The following is a 14,097-nucleotide window of genomic DNA, read 5'->3' as shown; positions in this document are numbered from 1 at the left end:
CAATATTTCGGGCATGGAGAAAGAAAAGATACAAGTAGATAAGAATAAGGTGTATCCGCTAAGTTGGGAGAATCAGGACAAGAGCTCCCATGGAAGCTGAGAATTAAGAGAGTTTCAGGGGTGATACTGAAAATGGTGGGAAATGCCATAGATTAGTCAAGAAAAAAATAAATCAGAAAAGCTATGAGTGGTTTACAGTAATCCTTTACCAAGTTTATCTCTAAAGAAAAGGATATAAATAGAACAGTAGAGTAGATGGGCATTGAATGGTGAAAAGAGGGTTATTGTTTAATGGCAATGTTTAGATCAAATGAATGTACTGAAAATAATGAGCCAGTATAAAGGGAGAACATTCATATGGCTAATTCATATAAGTTTAAACATTGTAATGTTATCTTTGTTCAACTAATTCCCCTAAAGTTGCCCCAGACCTTATTGAAGCTAGTGTGACACATTATCCTAACTGAGAGACAGCCTGCTCAATTTACAAAGCCACATTTCTATCTGTGGCATCACATAAGACTTAACATCATAAACAGGCTATCTCTTAGTTTTTTCTTTGTTTGAAGCCAATAGCCCATTTAGATATGCTCTTACAACCCATGACATAAATAATAATCAATACATTATGGCCCCTTTCAACATCAAACTTTGGAGAATTTTAAAAAATAGAAAAATGTGTTAAAGTTAAGACAATTTTAATTAGCTGGGCAAGGTCCTTCATGAAGTAAACAAATGTTGAAATCAATTTTTTCAGTTCTGTAGGTGTAGTACAAGCTGTTTTTTGATGGTTAAGATCTATTTGTTCAGTATTTATTGAATGCGTAAAGTACATCTATTTCTAAAGAGTCATGAAAGGGAAGACAATAGCTAATAAATGTAATGCTAAAAAATGTCTGTAGGATCCATTACACTCTGTGTTGAGATTAGTTTAGGGTGTGTAACATAAAAAAGATAGAAGTATATTTGACTCTTACATAAAGGGAAGAAGTAGACAGCTGATGTGATGACTCCATAAAATCTTCAGGGCCCCAGGCTCTTTCCATGTCATTATTCCCCTACCCTCAGGGTGTGGCACTGGTACTCATGGGTGAAGTAGGATGCAGGAGTTCCAGCTTTTACATTTGTGTTCAAAGTAGCAGATGATAGAAAGAGGAAAAATAAAGATGTTCCCTGTCCCTTTTAAGGGAAGTTCACAAAAGTTCTTGTCAGCATTTCTGCATATATTTCACTGACCAGAGCTTAGACCCATGGTCATAGTTAGCTGGACTAATAACCAAGTTGAATGGCTGTAATGCCTAGCTAAAAAAAAAGAAAATTAGAGTTCTAGTTCTGTTACTAAGGGAAATATATGTTAGCTTTATTAGGAGTTAAATAGTAATTTCCATCATATTTAAAGTTTTCAAAGCTCTTCCTGGCTGATAGGGAGACTGGAACAAGAGGCAAAGTAGGCGCTAGGTGAATTTAGAATGGAAATTAGGATAACCAAATGGCCATATTCAAAAGGAGGCTCATCTTTTCTAAATTAGTTGCTTGGGAAATCCTAAGCAAAAAGAACAAAGCTGGAGGCATCACGCTACCCATATTCTAACTGTACTACAAGGCTACAGTAACCAAAACAGCTTGGTACCGGTACAAAAACAGACACACAGACCAATGAAACAGAATGGAGAGCCCAGAAATAAAGCCGCACACCTACAACCATCTGATCTTCGACAAAGCTGACAAAACAAGCAGGAGGAAAGCACTCCTTATTTAATAAATTCTTTTAGGATAAGTGGCTGGCCATGTGCAGAAGATTGAAACTGGACCCCCTCCTTACACCGTATATAAAAATCAACTCAAGAAAGATTAAAGACTTAAATGTAAAACTCAAAACTCTCAAAACCCTGGAAGACAATGTAGGCAATGCCATTCTGGACATTGGAACAAGCAGTGATTTCACAATGAAGATGCTGAAAGCAATTGCAGCAAAAGCAAAAATTGACAAATGGGATTAAATTGAACCAAAGAGCTTCTGTAAAGTGAAAGAAACTATTAACAGAGTAAACAAACACTCCACAGAATGAAAGAACATTTTCAAAAACTATGTACCTGAGAAATGTCTAATATCCAGCATCTGAGAGGAACTTAAACAAATTTAAAACAAACAAACAAAAAAGAAAGTTAAAAAGTGGGCAAAGGACATGAACACTTTAAAAAAAGACATACTTGTGACCAACAAGCATATGAGAAAAACTCAACATCAGTGATCATTAGAGAAATGCAAATCAAAACCACAGTTAGATACCATCTCACACCATTCAGTATGCTTATTACTAAAAAGTCAAAAAAATAGCAGATGTTTGTGAGGTTACAGAAAAAAGGAATGCTTATATGCAGTTGCTAGGAGTGTAAATTAGTCCAACCATTGTGGAAAGCAGTGTGGCGATTTCTCAAAGAACTAAAAACAGAACTACCAGTCAACCCAGCAATCCCATTACTGGGTATATTCCCAAAGGAATATAAATCATTCTCTCATAAAGACACATGTATGTGAATGTTTATTGCAGCACTATTCACAATAGCAAAGACATAAAATCAACCTAAATGTCCATCAATGGTAGACTGAATAAAGAAAATGTGGTACATATACACCATGGAATACTATGCAGCCATAAAAAAGAATGAGATCATGTTCTTTGCAGGAACATTGATGGAGCGGGAGGTCATTATCCTTAGAAAACTAAGGAATTCCAAATACCACATGTTCTCACTTATAAGCAGGAGCTAAATGACAAGAACACATGGACACACAGAGGGGAACAACACATACAGGGGATCACTGAAAAGTGGAGGGTGGGAGGAGGGAGAAGATCAGAAAAAATAACTAAGAGGTACTCGGCATAATAACCTGAGTGACAAAATAATCAGTACAATAAACCCCCCTGTTGCACGTTTACCTATAAACAAACCTGCACACATACCCCTGAATTTAAAATAAAAGTTAAAAAAAAAATCAGTTGCCTGGGAAGTAGTATTAATTAATTATTGTGGTTATTTATTATCTTTGCTCTGTTTACAGAATTTCAGTATACTACTGGAAACAATAGAAAATAGCCTTAAATGTGGAGGATGTAATCTTGATGTCCTCCATGGTCCAGTGCTTGAAGGGTTGAATAGCAATGTTTAGAAACTCCTGAATGGCTGCTGTCAAAGACAGCATCTAAACAGGAGTCAAATTTTCACACACGCCAATTTTCACTGGCACGTCAGCTGGATACCCTGCCACCAACTCCCTATTAAATTAACAACAAAATCATAGCTGCACCTACCCTTCATCAGCAACTTCCTTCAGGAATTATCCAAGGTCAGTGCTCTTCCATCTTACTACTGCATGACAGGAGTCAGCATTTAGCCATCACCCTCCAGATGGTGATATTCAGGACCTTGGCAAACTGCCTTTCAAAGGTTGTGAGCCCTATTGAGAATAATTATCTAGATATTGAACGATATTTTTCACTCTTTATGGTTAAAGTAATTGGGAGCGATGTGGCTACGTTGGCAGAGCATTTGGCTTGCCTGTTTCCCTTTTTAAATAACTACAAGTGGAAAAACGATGTGAGCCCACTCATCTGCTGTAACATTCAGAAGAATGGTTATTACACATCACTAGAACCTGAATTGGGGCCCTACGTTCAAGAAGAGGAGAAACCAGAGAGCATCCCCAGAGTGAGAAAGTAGCTACTTATTAGAAGTATGTGGCACCTGCAGGAGGAGAAATGCTGATACATTGCAGGTGACACTGGCCACACTGTGGTGTCAGTGGTGTCACATCAGTAGGTCAGACGGGACTTCCACAGTAATCGACAAGGGCTGTGACATGGCTGGCACAAAGCCAGATGAGAACCAAATCCCATCTTGTAGCAACATAAAACCACTTTATTTCACTGTGAGCCTCACTCACTTGGACATCTCATGACACATTTGACAAAATGTTCTGTTCATTTTAGGAAGTCATCCACATTTCTGATGGTTTCCCTGGCATCTTTCTATGGCCAATAATAAAAATAGCAATGGGTAACTCATATTGAGCTTTTACTATATGCCAAGCACTATGCTAAATTTATATTCATTTTATCTCACATAATAATGGCTACTGGCCAAACACTATCCAGTCCTGTCTACTCTCCTTCCAATAGAATTTTGAGTGGAAAGCCTAGATAAAGAATATTACCTTTATAACCTCTATCTGTTTATTTAAGAGGAACAAAAATCAGTATCAGGGTAATCAACCCTGATCAATAGCCAAGGAGCAATTTTAGAAAGAGACATTTCTAAAATATCAGAATTTCATAATATTCTGGTTTATTTTTGGATGATACATTATTCAGGATGGTAAAATTTTCAGGGTTTTTTTTTTTTTTTTTTTTTTCTTACAGGCTTAAGTAAATCTTCTACATCCCTGGGCTTCAGCTTAAAGTACAGAAATGATGCTTAAATCTTAAACCTCTGGTCATCTGAGTTGTTTCTCTTTTAATAATCCTTTCTTCAAAGGCAATTCCTGCTCAGTGGGAAAAGTCACAGCTCCTAAGTATTTATGTACCAAGGTTTCTGTTCAAGGAATATTTAAAAGCTATTGACCAGATCACTGATTTCAATGGCAAGCTATAATCATTTTACATATAGTAAGAAAAGAAACACCTAATAACAAGGGAATAATATGAGCTATGTCTAAATGACCGCATTTTGTATCTTATACATGTTAAACTTCAACAAAATTGATAAAATACTTGTTATTTGTAGTCAGTCTAACCTGGGTTAAAAATCCTGTTTTGCCTTTTATCACTGGAGCAGCCCTGTGTAAATTACTCCATTTATCTAAGTTTTATTGTCCCTCTAAATATCATTACTACATTGTGGGTGGTTTAGAAATAATGCATGTAAAGCATAGCAGGTATTTGATAAATGATAGCAAGTATTACTATCTTTCTAGTATTAAAATGAACTAAATGATACAAAGAGTAAATTTTAAATGAATGTGTAGAATAAAATGTAAACCATTTTTAAAAGGAATTCATATTTTAGTCCTTTAATATTTCCTATTAATGTTCTCTTTTGGAATAAAAAAATGAGTTATTAGATATGAGTTTACCAGAAGCAAATAGTTTTTAATTCAAGCAGAATAGTATTAGGCTATATCTGATATTCTCTCAAGCTATCAGGAGAGGTAAAATGTAATGAAAGGAAGCCAGGAGACCCAAGTTCTTAACTCTGCTGCGACATTTATTCTGGAATTTTGGGCTACATTTTCTAAGACCTCGATGATCTTAATGTAAACACAAGTGGTTGAATTAGATGATCTGGGTGGCTTTTTCCTGTCCTTGCATTCGACAATCATGCGCTCAATATGATGTATAAAATTCCACCAGCAGAAAGTCATTTCTTTGACTGTAGACATTGACAGGCAACATGGTAAAAGGAAAGAACACACAGTTTGAAGTCAGACTTAGCTGAGTTCCAATCCAGCTTCACTTTCCAGTTATATGACTTTTAGCAAGTTGCTCACCTTCTCCGAGGCTGTTTTCTGACTTGCAAAATGCCGATAATAATGACTACCTGCTGAGAATGTTATGAAGATTAGAGATGGTGTAGGTATTCAATAATTGAGTGGACATTCAATTAATCATAGTTATTATTTTCCAGAGTCCTCCAATAAAATGCAAATTCATCAAGAAGGATTATTTTGGGGGATTTTCCTGGTTGCCAGGAATGGAGAGCCACTCAAAACTCAATTAAATAAATGAGAAATATAAAGTATTAGTGTTAATAAGGTTACACAGAGTTTCATGAATCTCAAGACTGAGAGTCTATGGAACCGGAAATTGAAAAGGACGTAAAGCCTCTCCGTCTCACTCTCTCTCTGCCCATGTGTCCCCTTCTATCAGTGCCTTTGATCCCTTCTCTGTCTTTTCTCATTTCACCCCTAATGTCCCCAGCTCCCTGGACTCCTTTCTGTCTCTCTTCTGCCCACAGAGGGTCCCTTATTGACTAACTTCTGTTTCACTCCCAGCTGGGGGATACCAGTACAACCAGAGCGCAGGGCCATGTAGTTCACTGTCTATTTCATAGGGTTGGGCTGTAGGAAGACCCTGGGATGAGTACATAAGAGAGGATAGTACCCCAACATAAAACCAGTACAAAGGGTCACACAAAATGCTTGTTACCCCCGTAATACCAATTTTCTGACAATAAGGTACATAGAGTTGGAGTCAGGGATGGATACAGTTTTTGTGAGTACTGAAGATTATATAATTTTGAGAACCCTCTTTTAGACCAAAAAATAAATAAATAGGGTGATTGTTTTAACCCATTTTCTGCTGCTGCAACAGAATATCACAGACTGGGTAATGAGTAAAGAACAGAAATTTATTTCCCTCAGTTCTGGATGCTGGGAAGCCCAATATCAAGGTGCCTGCAAGTTAATTTTCTAGTGAAGGCTACATCCTCTGGAGGGTAGCAACACTGTGTCCTCACATGGCAGAAGGCAGAAGGGCAAGCTAGCCCAATACTGCATGGAGCCTCTTTTATAAGGATCTTAGTCCCATTCACAATGGAGCGGGTCTCATGGCTTAATCACCTCTTAAAGGCCTCCTCTTTTAATGCTATCACATTGGCCTGAATGTTGAAGGCAACACGTTCAAAGGATAGCAGGTATGAATACAGAATTACATAGAAGAGTGGATATTTGCTTGAAATTAGGAAAGAAAGTACAACAAATTATACATTATAAAAAGGTTGAACGTAACACAAATGTCACAGAACCCAGAAAATACTTTCTGTGAATTAATTAACACACATCTATAATCCTTTTTTCCTACACTTTTAGGCTGTATACTTAGTGCTCACCACTTTGTGTAACAATAATATTAATAATGTTTTCTATAGAGAGAATAGAAAAATAACTATCTTTTCTCTAGCAGAGTTGATCAAAATTTATTTTTGTCTAATTTATTGTCAAAATGTCTTTTGTCTAGTTGATAGTTGAGATATAAAACACAGGCATTTTCATCAGGTGTAGGAATAGTACAGGTTTGTTTTCTAAAAAGATAGGAACTCTGACCAATTCTATTTTATGATTTCATAAAACTTGCCTAATGCAGCAAACCCTGCTCTATCAATTCTATGACTATCAGGAGAGAACTTCTTTTTTGGTTTGACATCAATTAGAACTGAACCTTTTGGTTACAAGTTTACAAATATGATGTTTGGAAGAATTTTCCACACATCAGCTGCTGGCTAGTCTGAGAAATCTATATACTGCCAATGCCAGGTGATTTATAACACACTTACATAACAATACAGGTTTTAGCATTTGTACCTTTGTGTCAGGTGCAGGGAGGGTGGTAAGTGTCAGTCTGGAAAAATTCCTACACTGAGACAACTCTAACAATAATAAGTATTCATGGAAGTGGCTGTGAGTCACACTTAAATGTAGCCCACAAAACTCAAGCTAAATGTATACCCAACTTGCCCCCTTAGTCAGATCCCAAAGCACTCCAACACTCTCTGTCCATAGGGAAATAAGGAGCAAAAGCTGAAGTGAAAAGCAATAGCAATACTAACCTACAGTAGTTGTAATATCTTACTTTAGAGAATTAAACAAATATGTATATGCATGGTGAGCACATTGCTAGACTCCTTCTCAGGGCACTTAAGCTTACGATTTATCAACTTCATTGTACATCTGCCTCTGGTTGGGGTGCATGACAGATTATGATAGGCCAATCACTTAAGATGCTGTTGAGGGATGACAACAAGGCTGAAGTAGAGGGACATTGTCTCTGAGAGTTCAGCTTGAGGGCTCAGGGTGATCAAGGAATGAAGACTATAGGAGAACTACTGATAAGCTAGGCGAAATGACAGCAATGACCAACTTCACCTGTTAAAAGAGTGTGCCCACAGATAATTCTGCATTTGCCAGCCTTTCCTGGGTCCCTCCTCTGCTTCGGCAAGAAACTAGCCAGGCTGCACTCAGAGCTGGAGCTTCATTAAGCAAAATGATACAAGAGGTTTTTTCAGGTAAAAAAGGCATACAAGAGACACCAATAACGTGATTGTCAGAAAGGGAAAAACAAAAGTGACAACTCAAAGAGCAGAAAGACACTCTCAGAATTTTCATAACAGTTGTTAAAATCAGTGACAAGTAAAAGAAAATGGAAGACAGAAAAGAAATAACTTCAATAGCTTTCTTTGAAATGCTGTTGTATACAATGCAATGAAACATAACTAAATCAGGTGACAAGTATACTCAGACCATAAATTACAAACCTTCTAGGTAAGTTCATTAGAAACAGATATGTGTGCATGAGAAGAGCTAAACAAGTAGAGAATTAACAGAATGTAATTGTATTATGTACAAATAAGTCAGCTAAATACCATTAAATGAGTGGTTTTGTCAATAATGATCTTTCTAGAAAAATATTTACACACATGTCTAATATGGATGGATGGCGAAGGTAAAACTAAACATCATCTTACAGACTGACTAAAAATGTTATTACATAAGCCTTTGAGTAATTATAAAATGTATTATGTATTCAGTTTTTGCTATTTCCAGGACCACATTAGTGTTTCTTGTACACATATAATTATACACTTTTCATAGATGTCTTGTGAGACAGGCATTTGTATTTCTTCCCGTTCCCAACCCTTTTCCCAGTTATCTTTCCTACCAATGTTTTATAGCTGAATTAAGATATTTCACCACCCCAAATAAATAAATTTAATACCCTCCCAACCTTCTCAAAACGTGCTGGTCTTTTTTCATTGTACATATCATAATGTGCAACTATGCACTTATTTTTTTTGTTTATAGGTTTAATTTCTGTCTTCCTCTCTACCATGTAAACTCCATAAGGGTAGAGAGTCCTGTTTTGTTTACCCAGTAGGCTCTATATATACAGATTGGTTAAATAAATAAATAATGAGAAAACTGAATCTTAGAAAAGTTAATTAAGGCCATAAGTAAGTGGCAAAACATCATTCACATTCTCTGTGTATTCAAAGCCCTTGAAATTAACCACCGTGTTACCCTGTCCGTGCTAGCAAGGCTGTATAATTTGCAGGGTCCACCACACAATAAAACCATGAGCTCCTGTTCAAAAAGCAAGGAAAATGTGTCATTAAAGTTATTAAAATATAAATCTTTTTTCCTTTCTTCCACAGTTTTCTCTTGACTTGTGATATTTTTGCTGTTTAATGTGGTTCCAAGTAAAGAAAACTTAAAACTTCAAATTATTACCATGAATTTTACCGTTTATCTTTATGTTGTGTAATACCAGTTTTAAATGCAAATATGAGTATTTAATTTGTATGCAGAATCACCAAAATTACACAATTCTTATTTCATAACTTGGATATGCATATGTATTTTGTTCTTACCAGAACAGTAGAAACACTGCATAGAACCAACTCAATTGTTTTTATGTCACTTCTTAATTATGCACACATTAGACGAATATTTTCTACCTTCAACTTGCTGGTGAGCAAGGACGGGTTGAAAGAAAAAGAGGTTGAGGATTTTTTTGTCTTTCTCCTCTCCTCTTATGTCATCATTTCAGCATAAGTATTTGGTTAATAAAGGAAAGTAACAGGAGTAAGAAAACATGTAGTAAGGGTACCTTGGTTGTTCATGTTTCTTTGAATGCCAGACCTTCTTTAGATGTTTGAAGCTAATTCTAGTTTGAGAATAAAGTGTGGCTTTTCAGGTCTGTCATCTCTCCCACTTACTCCAGGCAGATGTGACACACTTACCTAGCACTGGCTTGGAATCTTACTGAACTCTTACATACCATGGGTTCACCAGAATTCTGTGCTCATTTGACATTATAAGTGCAAATGGGGCAGCAAGCAATGGTTTCCATGCATGGTATGCATTTCTCCTGAATTGGGGCCCATACTCCATTGTCCCATTGCATTTCACTTGCAAAACACAAGCTCAAAAATAAAAGTAAGAATTTTCCAGACAGCAAGAGCAGACCATTAAACCAAGCATGAGGCCTTTATGAGCTTATACACCCACGAAGCTGGCCCTGTATACATTCACAGTCTAATGCATCTTACTGCTTTGTGCCTAGTGACACTATATCCAAACTCCCGCAGTAATGAGTCATATTTTAGGAAGATAAAGATACTTGATTTCAGTACACTATGAGGACAATGAAGGATGACAAGTTGTTCCCAAGTCGCTTTTCAAACTTTTATTGTAACTGGCAAAGGAGGCAGATACATATGTTTGCACACCAGGAACAAGGAATTATTTTTATTTGCAGACATTTATAATTGCTTTGCCATTGATTGAGCTATTAAATATTCAAATCTGTGCAGGGAGCAGGTAATTTAGTGCAGCTATATTTTCTCCCCCACTTCATTATTGAAATTGAACAAAAGTTGAATTATACAATCATATAGCTGCAAATATTTTAGCCAGGATAAGAACCTTGTACTCTTCAGCCTCTTTTGAAGAATGAGACAATCATAAACAAGGTCAATATCTTCACTGTTCTTTGAGTCTGGGTTCATTTTCCATTTTTTCCCCAGTTTCTCCTGACATAATCCCAGTTCAGAAGGCATATGTTCTAGCAATTATACCAAAGTTTATCTTATTTACCATCACAGTTTGGAATTGTCTTGGCCTGAGGAGCCAATCTAAAGTTGGTACTTAGATTGTATTTAAAAAATTAAACAAGTTTTTAGGTCTGTTTGACAGATGAGAAAACCTAGTCTTATAAACGTTAAGGAACTCACATAGCTAATCAATAGCAGCATTATAATTTGCACCCAGGACTGGCAAAGCATGCATTCATACCAATTCATTTTCAATAAACTCACTAAAGCCAAAGATAATATCTGTATGCTTTGACCAAACTAGAACTATTATATCTTTTTTATAATTTTCATTAGTCATTTAGCTCCAGTATATTCTTTTGCCCTTGGTTACACATTTTTATTCTGTATACATTGTTTCTTATATATTTTCTACTTTTCTTCCACAATTTATTTGGTGATATAAAATATACAAGAGTATTTTCTTAAACTACATTACAATTAGAACTATATATATGATACAAAAATATGAAATGTAGATGATATATATTTTATATACATTTATATTACATAATATAAACATAAGTAAAATATTACAAAGTAGATTTATGAATTATCTGAGAGATGTCAGATCTCACATAAAGACACTGAATTTAGCATTCGATCAAAAATTCAAAGATACAGATTTCATCAGTACAGTCCTTATACACATTTAGATTTCTGAGTTTATATTCTGCATTCTATATAATATTTATTATTTATTCAGTAAAACCAAAGATTAGTATGTGCAAAGCAATGAGTTCAACATTGTATTTGTGATGACTTGCATTCCCTTTACAAAGATGCTTAAAACAGTTTAACATCTGATAGCTATGAAGATGACCTTTTTCAAACTTAAGAAATTCTAGAGGCCCACGTTAAAAGATATCATATTCCCTTATGAAAACAAGTAGAACCAAATAGGCGATGGAGAATGTCAAGCTAGAAAGGGGACCCAGAGGGCTCCCTACACTAAATCACATGAGGAAATACCTTTTCTTGTAACTGAAGACTTGACATTAACTATTTGTATTTCTTTACAAAGAAGTAAAATACTTTAGTTTTTGTAATTTATAGAGGTTCTTTTCAGGTTTAGTTGATAGAATATTCTGGTTCTATTCCTTGAGACTCCAGTTTCTGAGCAACAGCAGTTCATAAATGATTTGGAAGAGTGAGTTTATTTTTTATTTTTGTTCATTTTAATGTAAGGGTTCACTAAAGTCTGTATTCATAGTTAGAATCATAATTTATTTAAATACCAGGTGATAATCAGGCAAACCAATAAATGAACAAATCAAAATACACCGGCTAAAGTGAATAGTAAAAGAGCTTATTGTGTAACAAAGACTAAATAATTTAAAGGAAAATTAAGGTGAGTACTAAGCTTCATTCAATGCTTGATGTCTCAGGTGCTTCCTCCCAATTTAAAAGATGAAGAGAAGCTGACGTGATCGGTCCTGACTGATGTTCCTTGTCTCACCTTCTGTCAACATGAACCACAAAAGCACTGAAATAAATAAGTTTTTTTTTTTTTTTTTTTTGGTCATGGTAGGTCTAATTCTTACTTGTGTCTGAGAAGTCTATTTAATTCCTTAAAACTTCTATTTGGTGGGTTTTCTTTGAATTTTGGATGTCTGAAATGGTTTTTTTGTTTGTTTGGTTTTTGGTTTTTGGTTTTTTTTGAGATGGGGTCTCGCTCTGTTACCCAGGCTGGAGTGCAGTGGCGTGATCTTGGCTCACTGCAACCTCTGCCTTTCCAGTTCAAGTGATTTTCCTGCCTCAGCTTCCCAAGTAGCTGGGATTACAGGCACCCCCTACCACACCCAGCATTTTTTTCTTTTTTTTCTTTTTTTTTGGTAGAGGCAGGGTTTCACCATGTTGGCTAGGCTGATCTCGAACTCCTGACCTCAGGTGATCCACCTGCCTTGGCCTCCCAAAGTGCTGGGATTATAGGCGTGAGCCACTGCGCCTGGCCTGAAATGTACTTTTTGATTTAGTTTTGTAGTGTAAGAGGAATACAAATGAAAAAAAGACTAATAGATAAGGAGAACGAACAAAAGTCCATAGTGAAAAGTGCAAAACATTTCCATCTAAGAGAGTAAATTTTATTTGGTTTTAAAATAGACGGAAACGAAAAGAAATCGTAATCTTAAATTAGAAGTTCAAAAATCAGCTACAGGTTTCTGAAGTGATGCCTCAGCCTAAATTATCTGAACAAATGTGTAATCTATTCCAATTTCCTTCTTGAAAGACTTTTATTTTCATCTGCAAGGTCCTGAATGCCTGGGTACGATTTAAGCTCTGCCATTAATAAGCATGCACAACACATGTAGATGTGGTCTTATTTATAAATAGGATCATAAGACTGCATGTCAGCTCTTTTAAAAATGTGAGGTCATGCCCACATAGCCCTTGTCACCTCTCCCGTGATTATCCCTGCAAGAATTTAGCCTTGCTAAGCGTCCTTTCCCTTACCTGTAATAAAAGTGTAATATTAATACCCACCCCATTGTGGGGTTACAAACTTATTATAAATGTATTTTTCCATATAAGGTTCTTAGAATAGTGTCCAATAAATGTTATTTATTGTTTAGCCAAGGAGGACTAAAGTTCAGCCCTTTATAAGAGAAGCTCCTAGGAAGTCTATGAACCTTCATGCACCAACTGAGCCTCCAAGAGCAGAGTCCACCTGGATCTGAATAGGACACTTTGGTGTAATAATCTCCATCACGAACTAGGAAGTAGGAAGTGAATATTCATGTCTCCACATTTTACACATAGGAAACCATCTTGAAGAAGTTAGATTATTGAGTACAATGTCACATGGCTAACAGGAGACAGAGCTGAACTTGCCCACAGGTCTTCTGATTTCATGTCTTGCCAAATGAGAAAAACTCAGTTATGTTCCTTCAAATAAAATGTCATCAACTGTGAAACAGTAAGAAGGAGCTACTCTAGTGTTTGCCAATCAGTAGCAGTAGGCTCCTTTTCTTAGCAAAATTCAAGCAGGGCATAAATCTGGGCAAATATGACATCAGAGGTGGACATGAATAGTGACAAGTGCCTCCACATAAAACCGCCATTCAAATGATCCTGTTATCTTTTGCTAATCTGAAATTTAGTTGTATCAGATTTTTCCTGAAACAAACTGAAGTAACAACTGGGGCTTGTAGATCTTATTGTCATTGAGAGGATTTGCTGTCATATTAGTTATGTGAGTTAGTCTTAAATGTGAGGGTATGGACTTTGGAAATTCTGGATTGTTTTGACATACTAGTCTTGTTTTGGTTTGGCTTAATTTTTCTAGAATATCAGAAGCAAATTCAGATACAGCAGATACAAACAAGCTCAGTAATAATATTGACTTTATGATAAACATTTTTCTCTTTGCAATAATTTATTCAAGAAGGACTAATGAGTAAAGAAATATTTTCCTCGCTGGAGGATACCATATCTTTTACAGTGCTAAGT

General features: G+C 36.0%; 1 protein-coding gene and 2 long non-coding RNA genes across 10 annotated transcripts in view; 1 reads left to right on the top strand and 2 right to left on the bottom strand.

Moving 5' to 3' along the window:
- The window catches only part of LOC103883204, an 82,739-nt gene that overhangs the window by 3,592 nt on the left and 65,050 nt on the right, over positions 1–14,097 (bottom strand). The window contains exon 11 of one of the 8 annotated variants that reach the window (XR_004183156.1): positions 3,400–3,460. The exons of the other annotated variants lie outside the window; for them this stretch is intronic. This is a non-coding gene — a long non-coding RNA (uncharacterized LOC103883204). Of the gene's footprint in view, positions 1–3,399; positions 3,461–14,097 lie in introns of those variants that run through there. 8 annotated transcript variants of the gene reach the window in all.
- Positions 1–14,097, top strand: part of KCND2 (potassium voltage-gated channel subfamily D member 2) — a 484,439-nt gene that overhangs the window by 433,338 nt on the left and 37,004 nt on the right. The window lies entirely within an intron of this gene.
- LOC110742901 lies at positions 5,245–8,003 on the bottom strand. Its single transcript, XR_002521169.2, has 3 exons — positions 7,922–8,003; positions 5,549–5,598; positions 5,245–5,430 (listed from the first exon to the last, which is right to left on the bottom strand). It is a non-coding gene; the product is annotated as an uncharacterized LOC110742901 (long non-coding RNA).

Source organism: Papio anubis, chromosome 4 (genome assembly GCF_008728515.1).
Source record: "Papio anubis isolate 15944 chromosome 4, Panubis1.0, whole genome shotgun sequence".
NCBI classification, from domain to species: Eukaryota; Metazoa; Chordata; class Mammalia; order Primates; family Cercopithecidae; genus Papio; species Papio anubis.
Note: the sequence above shows the minus strand (reverse complement) of the source record. Positions and strands in the feature narration are given on the sequence as shown.